The 14,703-nt window shown below is 40.7% G+C and overlaps 1 protein-coding gene across 11 annotated transcripts in view; it reads left to right on the top strand.

Moving 5' to 3' along the window:
- Positions 1-14,703, top strand: part of DST (dystonin) — a 448,713-nt gene that overhangs the window by 55,837 nt on the left and 378,173 nt on the right. The gene's annotated exons all lie outside the window — the stretch shown is intronic.

The raw sequence follows: 14,703 nt of genomic DNA, 5'->3' as shown, positions 1-14,703 counted from the left end.
GTGACTGCAAAGCCAGTGTCAGGATGGGTGAAGCAGGGGGGGAAGGTGGACCTGGTGTCCAGGTTGGTAGCTGAACCCCTCCAGGGGGGTTTTGGGCCAGTAAGGCCTCTGCAGCCGCCAGAGAGACTCTGTAAGGTGCTGGGCTGCTCAGGTGTGGCCTTTGGGTTGCCCTTTTTTTCATCCAGATACCCAGTGTCTGTAGCCACAGTGCTGCCTCACCTGGCATTCAGCTGGATGCTGGTCTCCACCTCTTGCTCACCTGCAAGCACATTGCTCTGTGTGCACGGATTCTTTTTCTTAGTTGAGGTTTTTACACGTGGACTTTTTACCAATGCTGTGACAGTTAGGGATTTTGGCTTAGAAAATGCCCCTTTCAAGCTTTTAAAAAACTATTTCATAACTGCAATAATTTTGAATTGCTTTAGCATTCGCTCCTGTACTGTAGGGAGCCTGTTTCTGTCGTTCCTCATGCCAACCTAGGGGAGCCAAGATTTGACTTCATAATAAGTCTTTGTAAGTCATTCAAGCTGAACTGCCCTTGTGTGGGGTAAATGTGTGGCAGGCACATGGGGACGTTGCTAGAAAGCCAGGAGAATGTCTGACTCAGTGACCGGCCAAGGGCAATGGCAAGAAAAGGTCCTGTTTAACTTTAACCAATTGTAAATTAAGTACACACAGGGGTGGCAAAAGTAGGCTTACAGTGTGAGTGTGTGAGACACAGTTTATTCTTGTATTATTATTTATCAATTAGTGTATGATTTTCCATGCAAACAATTATTTATCTACTTTTGCCCACTCCTGCATTTAGCGACGAGTGTTCTTTTCATAATTTAATACAACAAAGGCTTAGTAGTATTTGGTACCTATGTGGAGCAATATGAAATAGGAAAATGTATTCATTTAACAAACTTTTTTTATACAGGAAATAAGGGAAGTACATATATTAATAACTAATAGTTATTGAGGGCTTACTTTGTAATAAGAATTATTCTATGTGACTCACTTAACAACCCTATCAGGTACATGTTGTTATTATTCCCATTTTGTGGATGATGAAACTGAGGCACAGAGAAGGTAAATAATTTGTTTACTTAGTTCTTAGGGAGCAAAGTCTAGGGTTTGGATCTAGGCAGCCTGCCTCCAGAGCCCAAGCATTTATCTCTACAATCTGGTCTAGGAACTCACAGCTGAGTGAATGGACAGACATGTAAACAAGTAAACACAATGCATGTCTGTGTTATGAAAATGCTGTTGTAGAGCTATGCACAAGGCACTATGGGAGCATCTTAGAGGGCCAGAAATATTTACCAAGAAGCAGACGCCTGAGATGAGCCCTGGAGACAAGAAGTTTATCAGGTGGAAAGTGGAGGTGGGACTCTCTGATGAAAGAACATGTACAAGAGCTCAGAGGCCTGAAGACAATGGCATACTCAGGGACCAGCTCAGGTGGTGCTGGCAGATGAGACTGGATGGGTCAGGCAGGGCCAGGTCAGTAAGGGTGTATACATTGTGCTAACTAGTTGGGTTTATTGTCTGTGATGGGGATCCGCTGAAGGTAGGGAATAGGCACACTGCTTCTGTTGCTCAGAATCTAGCTAATTCTTTGCTCTTTGTAATCTTTCCACGTGGATCAGAATGGAGACGTGTTTACCATCACAGTTTGAGAACCGTCAGCTACCATTATTCTCTCATGAGCACTGTACATAACTGCCTTAGGTAGTGCGGTGTATTCCTGATGCCTCTGGACTTTGAACCTACTGTCTACATTGTCCTTGAATGCCAAGCCTCACTCTTTGTTTTCCTGGTGAATTTCAATTCACCTCTTAAGACTGTTCAGAAAAGCCTTTTTGGATCCTTCCTATCAGAGTGAAGTGCCTTTTGTTTTGATCCGTGGTACTTTGTACAGATCTCCAACATAGCAGTTATTCAAGTGAAAAGGGCAGGCTGTGTAGTAAGACAGACATGGGTTCAAATCCTGCTCTGTGCATGTGGCAGGAAATAATTGGCACACTGAGAGAGTTTAACTAAAGAGAGTTTAATGAAAGGACTGTTTACAGAGGTGCGGGCAGGGCTAAGCTGCTTCATCAACCTTCATGTAGAACCTGCCTACCACTCCTGACCCGAAGACCATGGTCTTAACTAGATCCTGGTAAGAGGAGCTGGGCCGTGGAAGAACCCTTCCCCAGGAGTTGTGGCTGAGAAGTGCAGCCACAGCCAGAACCTGATGAGGCAGGAAGGGAGCAGGCGCAGTGAGTCTACAGCTGGTGCTTTTCGGCCACCCAACCTGATTGGAGGCCAGAGGGCAGAGGGGTTTGGGTAACACACATTATAGAGGTCAGCATCCCAAGGACAGAGTGAGGCAGAGATGGGCAGAGACTCTGAGATGGGAAAGGGGCAGTGGAGGATAAAAATCACATGTGGTAATCTTTGCCAAATTGTTCAACTCTTTGAGACTCAGTTCTTACTGTAAAGCGAAACAATAGCTACCTCTTTAAGTTGTGAGGATGAACTGAGCTGACGTGGAAATAGATGGCACAGTGACCTGCTTAGAATAAACTCTCAATAAATGGTAATTCCTTCCTATCTGTTCCTCCCCTAGACCTGGACTTCTTTGGGGGCCATATCATGTGATTTAGGGTATCTCATCAGAATGCATTTATTGAGTAAATGAATGAATGATATTATTCATGACATATACTTATGCACTATAGAAACTCAGAGAATGGAGAGGTGATTTTTTTATACACCCCCTTACTCCATAGGATGATCAGGGAATAACTACTTCTGGGAAGAGATTGCATTGAGTTGGGCTTCAAAATCTGGGTAGGAATTGGATAGGCAGCAGATGTTACGTCTGGGAAGTGGAGTAAGCAAAGGTACTGAGAACCATTTGGCTGGAGGTGAGGATTTATAGAAGAGAAGTACAGGGTAGAGCTGGAGAAAGAGATTGGGGCCAGGATACATTCCATACAACCATTGCATTTAAACTCATTTTCTGTGCTTCATGGAGACACTGGGAGAAGTGAGTAGCATGATCAAAGCAAGGTTTTAGGAGGATTAAACGTGAGCAGAGTGAGTCTGAGGGGAGCAGGACAGGGGCCTGCGAAGCAACTACTGCAGAGTGTGGGTGTGAGGTGATTAGGACTTGAACTTGGGCCTAACCCATGACATTCTCTGCAGGTGTCTGGTGGTCACTGCTGATGGGGAATCTGAGGACGGCCTTCACCCTCTCTTCCTCAGGAGCAATTGGAAAGGGGGACGGTAGAGGGCAGGAAATAACAGTGGAGGTTACTCTGTTGCTTGAAGCGATAGAAAGATCCTGGGGAGTCTTCTTTGGGACAAGTAAAGCTCACGTCCCCCATCTTCCTGCATCTCCTAGGGGGTCATCCCGGAGACTGGCTATCACCAGACTTTGTGGTGAGGAGGCTGTTAGCTCCTTGTGTCACATGATTCCTGCTCCGCCTTCTGGAGCCTTATGGCCCATGCTGACATGTCCTTATTTTTGTGAGGACTTGAGCTGAGGCCTTGTGTCCTCTTCTGGGTAGGTGTCGTCAGCAGTGCCTGCTAGAGCCACCCTATTTAACATGTGCCTGAAGCCTGAGCCTTTTCTAACGTGCACATTTGGAGAAAATCAGTGTTACCACACATGGCCGTGAAGGCAACTCTGACGGTGGCTTGGAGTGGAAATAAATCCGCTGTGCTGACTCAGGATTATTTGAATGACTTTATATGAAGAACTCCAGGCATTCCCAGGGGCAATCTGAGGGAGAAACAGGCCCCTGTGTGGGAGAGACGGGAACAGATGTAGCTGGGAAGGAGATGAGTCAGAGATCGTGACAGTGCAGTTTCAGCCACTTTCAGGAGGACTGTCCTCTTTGTGAGATGGGCCACGTGCCACGCGGAAGGCATTCCACTTTAGCATCTTGGCTGCTGTAACCGAATTACCTATTCTGAATTCATAATTTATACTCAAATGTGCCTATAAGAATTTATAATGGAGATCACTAATGTAAACTTCATAATATGCATGCTTTTTATTTTGCTCCTCTGGAATGTTTCTAAGGATGAGTTAGTTAAAAATTTATCCTGATTTTCTCTTAGGAAATACATATGTCTTGGGATTTATGCTATACATTAAGACGCTGGAACACTTAGGAATTTTCTACCACCTTGAAGCAGAAGAGATCATTAGATTCAGCCTCCATTGGTTCTTTAGTATATTGGCATTACAAAGAACTATTTTGTGTGTGTCTGAATCGTAGAGTTTTTAAACATCCTCCGCATCCCATTAAGAGCTCTCCCTTTACTGTACCGCATGCTTACTCTGTTGCTAACACATGGACCTTGTTCTCTGTGTACTTCCCTGTGTTTTTCTCATTTAATCTTCCCAGCAATTCTCTGGGATCGGTGCTCGCTTTTCAGAGGACACTTGTCAAGGTCACATAGCTGGTAGATGATGGGACTAGGATTTAGACCCAAGCACGCTGACTGGAGCAGTTGGGGAATGGAGAAATCCAAACCATCACACTTCTAGTGCTAGATGTTTATCCCAATCAATCCTCCTGAAGCATTTTAATTGCTCTGAGTCTGTTTTCCTACCTGCATAGATGGCAGATATAGATGAGATTTTTGTGTGTTTCAACTATTACATCATTCGAAACCTATTTTCAAATAGTATTGAAAACCATAGATAAACCCCAAACCTTTTTGCCATGCATTTTATTGATCCTCTATTTTTGTGGCAGAGCACTTAGGAAGTAGCAAGTCTTTCTACCCTATTGCTCACTCAGGCGAACCTGTTCATGTATAACAACTCTCAGGCCTGAGAGGAATTTATGTGTTTGGTATGGGGGTGGAGTAAGGGGAAATAAAAAGTTTAGAGTACTTGAAAATAATCAGGCACACCATCTCTATTCCTGTTACGTTGTACTGATTACAGTTGTGTGTTTTTTAAAATATATTTTATTGATTTTTTACAGAAAGGAAGGGAGAGGAATAGAGAGTTAGAAACATCGATGAGAGAGAAACATCCATCAGCTGCCTCCTGCACACTCCCCACTGGGTACGTGCCCGCAACCAAGGTACATGCCCTTCACCGGAATCAAACCTGGGACCCTTGAGTCTGCAGGCCGACGCTCTATCCACTGAGCCAAACCGGTTAGGGCTGATTACAGTTTTTTTTGCACACTGCAACAGCATCCTGTACGTTTTTTCATGACTTAGAATTTCAGACTTTCTCACGGAGGTGGAAGAATATGTGATTGACAGTTGCTAGCACTCCCACATCATTGCCCAGGCTGTAGCTTGCTCCCTCTGCTGGCAAAACCTTGGCCCAAGAGCTTCTGTCTTCTCACACTGGGGCTCCCACCACCACAAGTAAATGAATGATTGAACCTGAGAATTTTGAGTCAGGAGTTGGAGGACAGACAGACTTAGCACAGATGATTGGTGGTCCTATTCTCTGAAATGGTGGACACCGAAGAAGAAACAGGCTTTGGGGCTGGAAATCAAATTTCCAATTTGGACATGTTCAGTTTGACGTATCTACTAGATATCCTAGTGTCTGGATTTCATGGAAAACATAGTCTGGGTTGGGAGTCATTCGCACACTGATATTATCAAATCCATGACATGGGATGGAATGACCAGGAAGTGAATATTGAGAGAGAAAAGAAGAAAGTTGGGAACTGAGCCACGGATTCTCCAGTGTTGAGAGGTTGGGAAGAGGACTGAGGTTCCCTTATAACTTCCAACTCTTCCCTCTGCAATGCAGCTGCCTTCAGCAGAGATGGGTCCAGGCCTTTTGACTTTCATTTAAGGATATTCATCTTAGGCCAAGAAAAGACAACTCAGGTCGAAACTACAGAAAGTAGCAGAAAATGATTTTCTAACATACTGATTTCTCTTTCCTGTCCTTTCTACTCCTAAACCACTTCCTTGGCCTCACCCTTCTTTTCCTTTTCTTTTTGGATTTTGCTTTTGAGTTTTGGGAAATTTCCCCACTTTTCTGATTGCAGCTCAGATCATTATAGGCTGCAAGATATTTTGGAATATTGCATAGTTTTTATTTTTTAAAATTAATAGTAACGGGATTTCAGGTCATTTTTGTACTTGGAAGCCTGCAGTGTAGGAAAGACTAACTACACATCCTTGATTTTGTTGCAATACAGTAGGATGTTTCTCTGTTCCTTTCCTGCTTAGATTATTAAAAGGCCTTCCCTTTCCCTTTCCTTTTCAAACATGTAGGACCAGGCGGCTTTATTTGAAAAACCTCAGGATACTTCCCTTTCTGTGGAAGGTTTGACTATATAGCTCATACCTTATTTTGGCTTAATTAATCGTCAAATACAGAGCTCCTAAAAGAAATGTTTGTTTCCTTTTCATCTTTGGAATTCTAGAGCAGGAACTGAATTAATAAAGTCAAATTTCTTTTGCTAACTGCCCCCAAAGGATTTATTGAACTGTGTTCATTCAACTTACTGGGTCTTTGCTACACACATTGCTATGCCTCCCTTAGTGAACCTTTTAAAAAAAAATATGTTTTTTATTGTGTGTGTTTTTTTAGAGAAAGAGGAAGGGAGAAAGATAGAGATAGAAACATTGATGAGAGAGAAACACATCGATTGGCTGCCTCCTGCATGCCCCCTATTGGGGATTGAGTTCGCAACCTGGTCATGTGCCCTAACTGGGAATTGAACCCATGACCTCTTGGTTCTTTCCTGGGTAGATGCTCAGCTGCTGAGCCACAATGGTCAGGCTCCCTTATTGAATCTTACAAAAGATTTATTTATTATAAACTAGAGGCCTGGTGCATGAAATTCATGCACGGATAGGACCCTAGGCCTAGCTGGTGATCAGGGCCGATCGAGGCCTTCCGGCTGCCGGCCAGGGCCTTCCTTCATTCTGTGTGGCCCCCTGGTGGTCAGAGCACATCATAGTGAGTGATCGAACTCCCGGTCTTCCAGTTGAACTCCCGAGGGGACACTTTGCATATTAGCCTTTTATATATAGAGATTTGGTATCAAAATATATACAGAAACTTGCAAAGTAGGTGGACTATATTAAATGAGCAGTGCTAATAATAGAGTTAGTTTCTCAAACAGTTTATGAAACCAAGATTAACTTGGTAAAGGGATTCAGGGGTTCTGCCTGGAGAAATATAAGCACATCTTTCTAGCTTCTGAACCTCTTCAAGGTCAGCATTTTGACTGCTTGTTATTCATCTTGTCTTTCTTGTACTCAGGGTCCCCCCTTAAATTATTTAAATTCCAAGCAATGAAACTTAAATAAAACTTTTAGATAGACACTTAAAATTCATGGACAACAGAGGATGAAAGAACTGAAAAGAAAGGCCCTTCAAAGGTGTTTGGGTTTATTACTTTGCCTCTCACCAGAACAGTCTTTAAATTGTTCCAGGAGGATGGATATAAATTCTTTTATTTTTTATTTTTATTTTAAAATATATTTTATTGATCCCTCACAGAGAGGAAGGGAGAGGGATAGAGAGTTAGAAACATCAATCAGCTGCCTCCTGCACGCCCCCCTCCCCCCCACTGGGGATGTGCCTGCAACCAAGGTACATGCCCTTGACCAAATCGAACCTGGGACCCTTGAGTCCCCAGGCTGATGTTCTATCCACTGAGCCAAACCGGTTAGGGCTAAATTCTTTTATTTTAAAGGACACAGGCATAGTTTCCCTTGGAATTCTGGTTGACCTTTAACAGCTGTCTTTGCCTCAGATGACTTCTTGATCTTTGCCCTAAATCCCATGGGTTTCAATTTAAGACCATTTCCTGTTGTATTTATTATCTGTGAAGAGGATAAAGTTTAGCTCCTCTGCTACTGTGTTACCATCAGTCCTTATGAAATCAAAATGTTGAAGTTTGAGGTAATCTTAGAGATCATCTGATTCAACATTCTCCTAATGCTAGTCTTTATTGCTTGAGTACCTTTAGTGATCTCCCATTGTTAGCCCTAGCTGGTTTGACTCAGTGGATGGAGCATCAGCCTTCGGACTGAAGGGTCCTGGGTTAGATTCCAGGTCAGGGCACACTCCTGGGTTGCGGGCTCGATCCCTAGTAGGGGGGCGTCCAGGAGGCAGCCAATCAGTGATTCCCTCTCATCATTGATGCTTCTTTCTTTCTTTTTTTCAAATCTTCACCCGAGGATATTTTTCCATTGATTTTTAGAGAGAGTGGAAGAGAGAGGGAAAGACAGAAAGAAACATCGGTATGAGAGAAACACATCAATTGGTTTTTGTTGCCTCCTGCATGTGCCCCAACCAGGGCCTGGGCCAAGGAGGAGCCTGCAATCAAAATATGTGCCCTTGACCAGAATCAAACCCGGGACCCTACTGTTCATAGGCCAATGCCCTATCTACTGAGCCAAACCGGCTAGGTCCACCGTTGATATCTCTCTCTCTCTCTCTCTCTCTCTCTCCCTCTTCCTCTCTGAAATCATTAAAAATATATTTAAAAAATCTCCCATTGCTAGATATCTCTCATTATTAGTAAGTTAATTGTACTTGAGAATAAAAAAGCTTTTTCTTCACTAGGCTCATGCTTCCATTTCTCTGGACCTTTTCTCCTACATCTTATTCTCCATTTTTCCAAACATCACCTTTGTGGCACTCCTCTACGGCAAGGATCTGATTTCTCAATAGTGCCTCTTTTGTTGTTGTTGTGACATAATGAAGTGAGATTTAAGAAAACCAAACTATGAAAACTGAACATATCCAAACAGCATTCAGTTTGTGTGACGGGAGTGGAGAGGTCAGTTCTGGAAATGACAGTAGTGCTTCAGGAAAATTACTGCTGTGTAGTAGCACTTTGTAGTTAAGTAGAACTTTGTATTTTTAAAAGTGTGCTCATATTCATGATCTCATTTAATCTGCACAACCAACTTGTGCATTGGGGAGGGTATATATTATTAATCCAATTTGACAAAACTGTATCTCAGTTAGTAAGGGACTAACCCAAGGTCATAAGTCTAGATGGAGGCAGACATCCATCACCCTTGCAGTCTATTTGGGAGATCTCTTACTCAGATAACACCTGGGGAAGTGGGTGAGAGATTTCAGGGACAAGAATGGAGATTCCAATAGCCTGGAGGAATTATTCATTTTTCTCAACCTGACTCATTCCCAGGGAGTAGCTATATATCTTTGAGAGCTGCTCACAGCCTGCCTTATCTAGACTGGCCACCCTAGAGTATTCATGTATTGGCAAGTCCACTTTAGCCTAACCCTATTAAGTGCATGCTGCTCAATTATCAAATGTAAAGTGGGTTATCAACTCTGATGCTGGGGAATGTCACTGACTTATCACCATTGACACCCCCTGCCCCCACTACGTACCAATTGCATCACTAGGATGGATGCAGATCAGATACCTAATTTGATCTGGTGTTAAAATTAGGTTTAAATACTCTTGTGCAATGTTACTGGGAATGTAAAATCATGTAGCTGTTATGGAAACCAGTATGTCACTTCCTCAAAAAATAAAAATGGATTTACCACAAGATCCAACAATCCCACCTCTGGATGTATACCCAAAGGAACTGAAAGCAGGGTCTCAAAGAGATATTTGTATACCTATTTTCATAGTAGCATTATTCACATTAGCCAAAAGGTAGAGGAAACCCAAGTGTCCATTGATGGATGAATGAATAAACCAAGTCTGATATACATATATGGTGGAATGTTATTCAACCTTAAGAAGGAGGGAAATTCTGACATGTGCTACAATATGGATGGACTTTGAGGACATTATACTAAACTAGAGGCCCGGTGCACGGATTCGTCCAGGGCGTGTCTGACCCGTCTCGCCCAGTCCCTATCCGCCGAACCCCAGCAGCAAGCTAACCTACAGGTCGGAGCGTCTGCCCCCTGGTGGTCAGTGCGCACCATAGTGACTGGTCAAACGAACAGTCAGACACTTAGCATATTAGGCTTTTATTATATAGGATCATATAAGCCAGTCACAAAAAAGGACAAATACTGTATGATTCTACTTCTGTGAGGTGCCTAGAGTAGCAAAATCATAGAAACAATACTAGAATGGTGGTTACCAAGGGCTGATGGGAGGAGGAAATGGGGAGTATAGAATTTTAGTTTTGTAAGATGAAAAGAGTCCTGGAAATTGTTTGCACAATGTACAGTGTAAGTGTACTTAATGAACTGTACACTTAAAAAAAGGTTAAGGTGGTAAATTTTATGTTCTGTATATTTTACCAAAATTAAAAAGAAATTAAGTTTTAACAACCACTGCAGCCACAGAGGCAGAAGAATAACAAGAAAGGTTCATAGAATAAGGACCCAAATGATAAGAATATACTTTTAGCTTATTTTAAGTAAAACTTTCATGAAGTATGAGAGGCACAACATAAACAAGAAGTAATTATGAGTAGCAAATGCTAAGAAAATAACTAAATTACTTGTACACAGAGTGTGGGCATGACTGTTGGTTGAATGACTATCAGATGCCAAGACATGTTTCATATGAATGAGATGACAGTGGTATCATTATTCTTAAAAAAGAGAAACTACTAGGAATGTAGACTCTTAGTTGAGGTTTTAAGCGCTATTGTATCTGTATATTGTATTTGCATATGAATCAAAACATTCTGGAATAAACAATACTGATCTAAAACAATGTAAACTTGCACAGTAATTGCAAAGACTGTATTATTTCAGGCCTTTATAGTAATGAAATAATAAGGTCCCTGGGATTTGCTTCAAAATAATCCAGGGGGGTGGAGGAGGAAATGTGGGTAGGAATATAGTCCAAACAACACTGACCAGGATTTGGTAATTTTTGAAGCTGGATGATGTGTGAATGGTAGTTCTTTATACTTTTCTATTGTTGTAAAAGCTTGAAATTGTCCTTAATAAAAGGTTTAAGACATTGAAAAAGAAAAGAAACAGATTTTTGTTGAAATTTATGTCATCAACACTTTGCTTCATCAAGTCCCTTTTCTGGCTTTTGTTTTTCATAGATTGGTCTAATTTTTTGCTAATAATTTTTCAGATTTCAGATATTCACCATTAGAAGGTGATTAGAAAGGCAGAAGGAAGGGGGCAATATTCCAATGGCTACCTTTGGATACTTTTAATTCTCTTTTCTTTTAACAAAGGACTATTCGCTTATTTGTTAGCTTTTTACTTAGAACATTTTATAATACCATGCTGGTGCATTTAAAATTTAAAATGTAAACAAATAATGTGAAACAGACAAGGCTGATTTTTTTGTTCTTTGTAGATTTGTTGATATGAAAATAGAATTATTATTGAAACAAAATTGACCCCAAGGGCAATATGCCATCACATTGCTTGACATTGTCTTGCTGAATCTGTTGATACCTAGTCTTACACTTCTTTTTTATTGTTGACAGTATTATAGATGTCCCCCATTCCCACCTAGCCTTTGTTCCCCTCCACCCAGTCCCCTCCCCTCCCCAGGCCTTCACCACACTGCTGTCTGTGTCCATGAACTACACATATATGCATATATGTTCTTTGGTTAGCCTCTAAGTAGAATTCTTATATTCCGGCAGTACTTTTCCCCCTCAGCACATTACACTTTTATCTTCGCACAGAACTCATGAAATTTTGATGATGACTGAAATGCAAGCTGTTGAATAGTTGCCTAATTGATCTGAGCTCATCTTTAATATTGACATCACATTCCATTATGTAACTCGATTCAGGAGATGGTTTTTCAGAGGTAGGTTGTTTCTTTCATTTTGCTGCTCATACTTCAACTTTTCTGTTGCTAAATAGGGGGATGAGATGATGATTTGCACATTTCTACCTCTGTTTAAAGCTTATTTAAGAAGACCTGAAACTATCATTAGTTAGGGTGCTTTGAAATTATCTGTGAATTTTATTTATATATTAGCCCTATTAGAAATGGGCATCAATAGTTGAGAATGAATTATAGTTTTTAGCTGCTTTGCCAAATGGAAAAAACATTCCTCCGTTTACCTTCACTAAAATTGGACAACTAGGCACGGGTCTTTAAGAAGCAATGGGATTTTTACAGGATATGTACTTTCATGCTATTAATTTTTATAACTTGCAGCTGCAGAAAAATACTTATTTTAAATAGTGAGCATAAGTGTTGGAAATGAGCTCCTTTCTCTTAGCTGTCAGGATAACCATTTCCCTTGAACTGTGATTGCAGTCAGTTGTGAAGTATCACTTTCAGCCTTTTCTCCTTCTGCATTCCAAGAAGATTGAGCATTATTGAGCATAAACCTTTCTCCCAAGAGTTCAGAACGGCCAAAATTGTACATTTACCCTGAGCATATACTTTAAAGTGGAATTCCATGTGCTTATTGAGCTCTTTGGAATTACAAAGATGATAGAAAAGTAATTAGCTAAGATTCTTGGCACCTTTTTCCATTCTTTTGTTTGGTAGTTGTTTGTTTTGTCTCTGTGAAACAGAAGAAGATTAGCCTCCCATTTTAATAAAGTGTGAACTAGAGTTAGTTAGACTTAATTTCTTCCAATGAAGACAAATTTTAGGTATTTATGATTTTCACCAATAAAGAAAAACCACTTGCATTAAATATCTGGCTATTTTCAGGCTTAAAAGTCTGAGTATGGTTGCAGAATGTTAGAATTCTAAAAACCTAAATATAAAAATAAACTGTTGGTCCGATGGTGGGAGGTGAAGTGGGAAGATGAATCACTTTGATATCAAGCATTGTTTGATTCTTTTGTCAGTTACTTAGTGTATGCTTTATTTTCTTAGTTATTTTCACTGCTTCTTTTCATTTCCCTAGGTATAGGTAATTTTGAGGAAGAGAATATTTTATATTGCTAGGCATTAAGAAGTATTACATTAGTTGATATTTTAAAATTCCTTTTATGCTAAATGTGGAGCCAGATAAGCTGAAAAACAAAACAGAAATATACTGAAATTGACCAAAGTCATTCTTCATTGCAGTTCTGTCACTTATTCTGATTTTAATAATGAGAGAATTGTGTCACCTTACAAGAAAGAGACTATGCTTTGTGTTCTAAATTTTAAGCCTAGGGAATTGTGGCATTTCAATAAATTTTTAATAATGACTCTCTGGTCTACTTTTTTTTTTTTTTTTGAATAGTTACTGCTTAGCTCTCATGGAGTAAGAGAAGTTGTAAGTGGAGAAATCCACGGAGAAAAGGAAAATCATAGGCTCAGTTATTGTGGCCAATTGCCAAGTTAGATTGTATTTTAGCTCCAGAAGTACCTTTCTTGATACTTTTTTGAATGTTATCTATTCATCATAGAAACAGAAATTAAAAGGGTGTTTTTTTTTTGGTTAATCCTCACTTCAGGATATTCTTTCGATAGATTTTTAGATAGAGTGGAAGGGAGGGAGAGAGACAGAGAGAGAGAAAAACATCAACATGAGAGAGACACATGGATTGGTTGCCTCCCGCAGGTGCCCCAACCCTGGCGGGGGACTGAGTCAGCAACCGAGGTACGTGCCCTTGACCAGAATGGAACTGTGACCCTTCAGTCCTCAGGCCAGTGCTCTAACCACTGAGAAAAACCAGCTAGGGCAAAACATTTTTTATATTATATGATATAAGAGCACCTGGGTTAGTAATGGGCTGGTCCTAGTTTAATTTTGCTTGAGCTAAGACTTAAACTTTTCAGCAAACATAAACGGTGTGAGAGTGTATTCTGGTGCCATACAGCCTTTGTAAGTGTACATTCGGTCTTTGGTACTTACTAGCTCAGGGCCTTTGGCATAGTGAGTTATTCAGCTTCACTATGGCTCAGATTCCTCAATTGTAGAGAGTGCATCATTACTTTATAATGTTATTGTGAAGATTCATCTTTTTATAGTGCTCAAAACCGTATTTGGTACAGAGTGAGTGCTATACCTGTTTACTATTATTATTTAACAATCTATGTGCGGGATAGGGTTCTAGATGTACTGAAAATATGGAGGTGAATAGCATAAGATCTTAGGGATTTTGCAGTCTTGTGGAAGTGAACAAGCAGATGGTTACAATGTAGGGTGATAGAGGTACTCTAAGGGAATAATAGAGTCACTTATTTCAAAGTAGGAAGTTCAGAGAAGGCTTGCTGAAAGAAGTGTTTGCTGGGCTGAGTATTGAAGGACTAAGAAGAAATGGGGGAAAGCCTTCCAAGCAGAAAGAGTAGGATGTCCTAAAGGAGGAGGGGGGAGGGGAGAGAGAGAGAGAGAGAGAGAGAGAGAGAGAGAGAGAGATCCGTCCTTTTGGGGAAATAGAAAGAGTTCCTAAGGAACCTGGCATAGAGTATGAGGCTGGTGATAAGTAAGGTCACAAAGGGCTCTGTTTTCTATGCCAAAGAGTTTGGACTTTTATCCCTTGGCATTAGGGGCCCCTGAAGAACCATGGATAAGGGGGGGGTTGGGATGAGAATTTGAGTTTAGAAAGATTAGTGTTGTGCCAGTGTAGCAACTGGATTGAAAGAGTATAGGTTAGAGTACAGAGACTAATGCTATGGTCCAAGTAAGAAATGAATAGGCCTGAATTAAGATAGTAATAATGTAGGTGAAAAGAAAGGAATTAATTTGAGAACTATAAAGGATTAGAATAAACATAGCTCGGTAACAAATAATACATGGGGTGAGGAAAAAGGGAGAAATATATATTTTTTTTAATTATTTTTTTAATTTAAATTCTTTGTTGTTTAAAGTATTACATATGTTTCCTTTATC

Source organism: Myotis brandtii, unplaced genomic scaffold, assembly GCF_000412655.1.
Source record: "Myotis brandtii unplaced genomic scaffold, ASM41265v1 scaffold176, whole genome shotgun sequence".
Classification (NCBI taxonomy): domain Eukaryota; kingdom Metazoa; phylum Chordata; class Mammalia; order Chiroptera; family Vespertilionidae; genus Myotis; species Myotis brandtii.
This window is presented reverse-complemented; position numbering and strand designations above follow the sequence as displayed.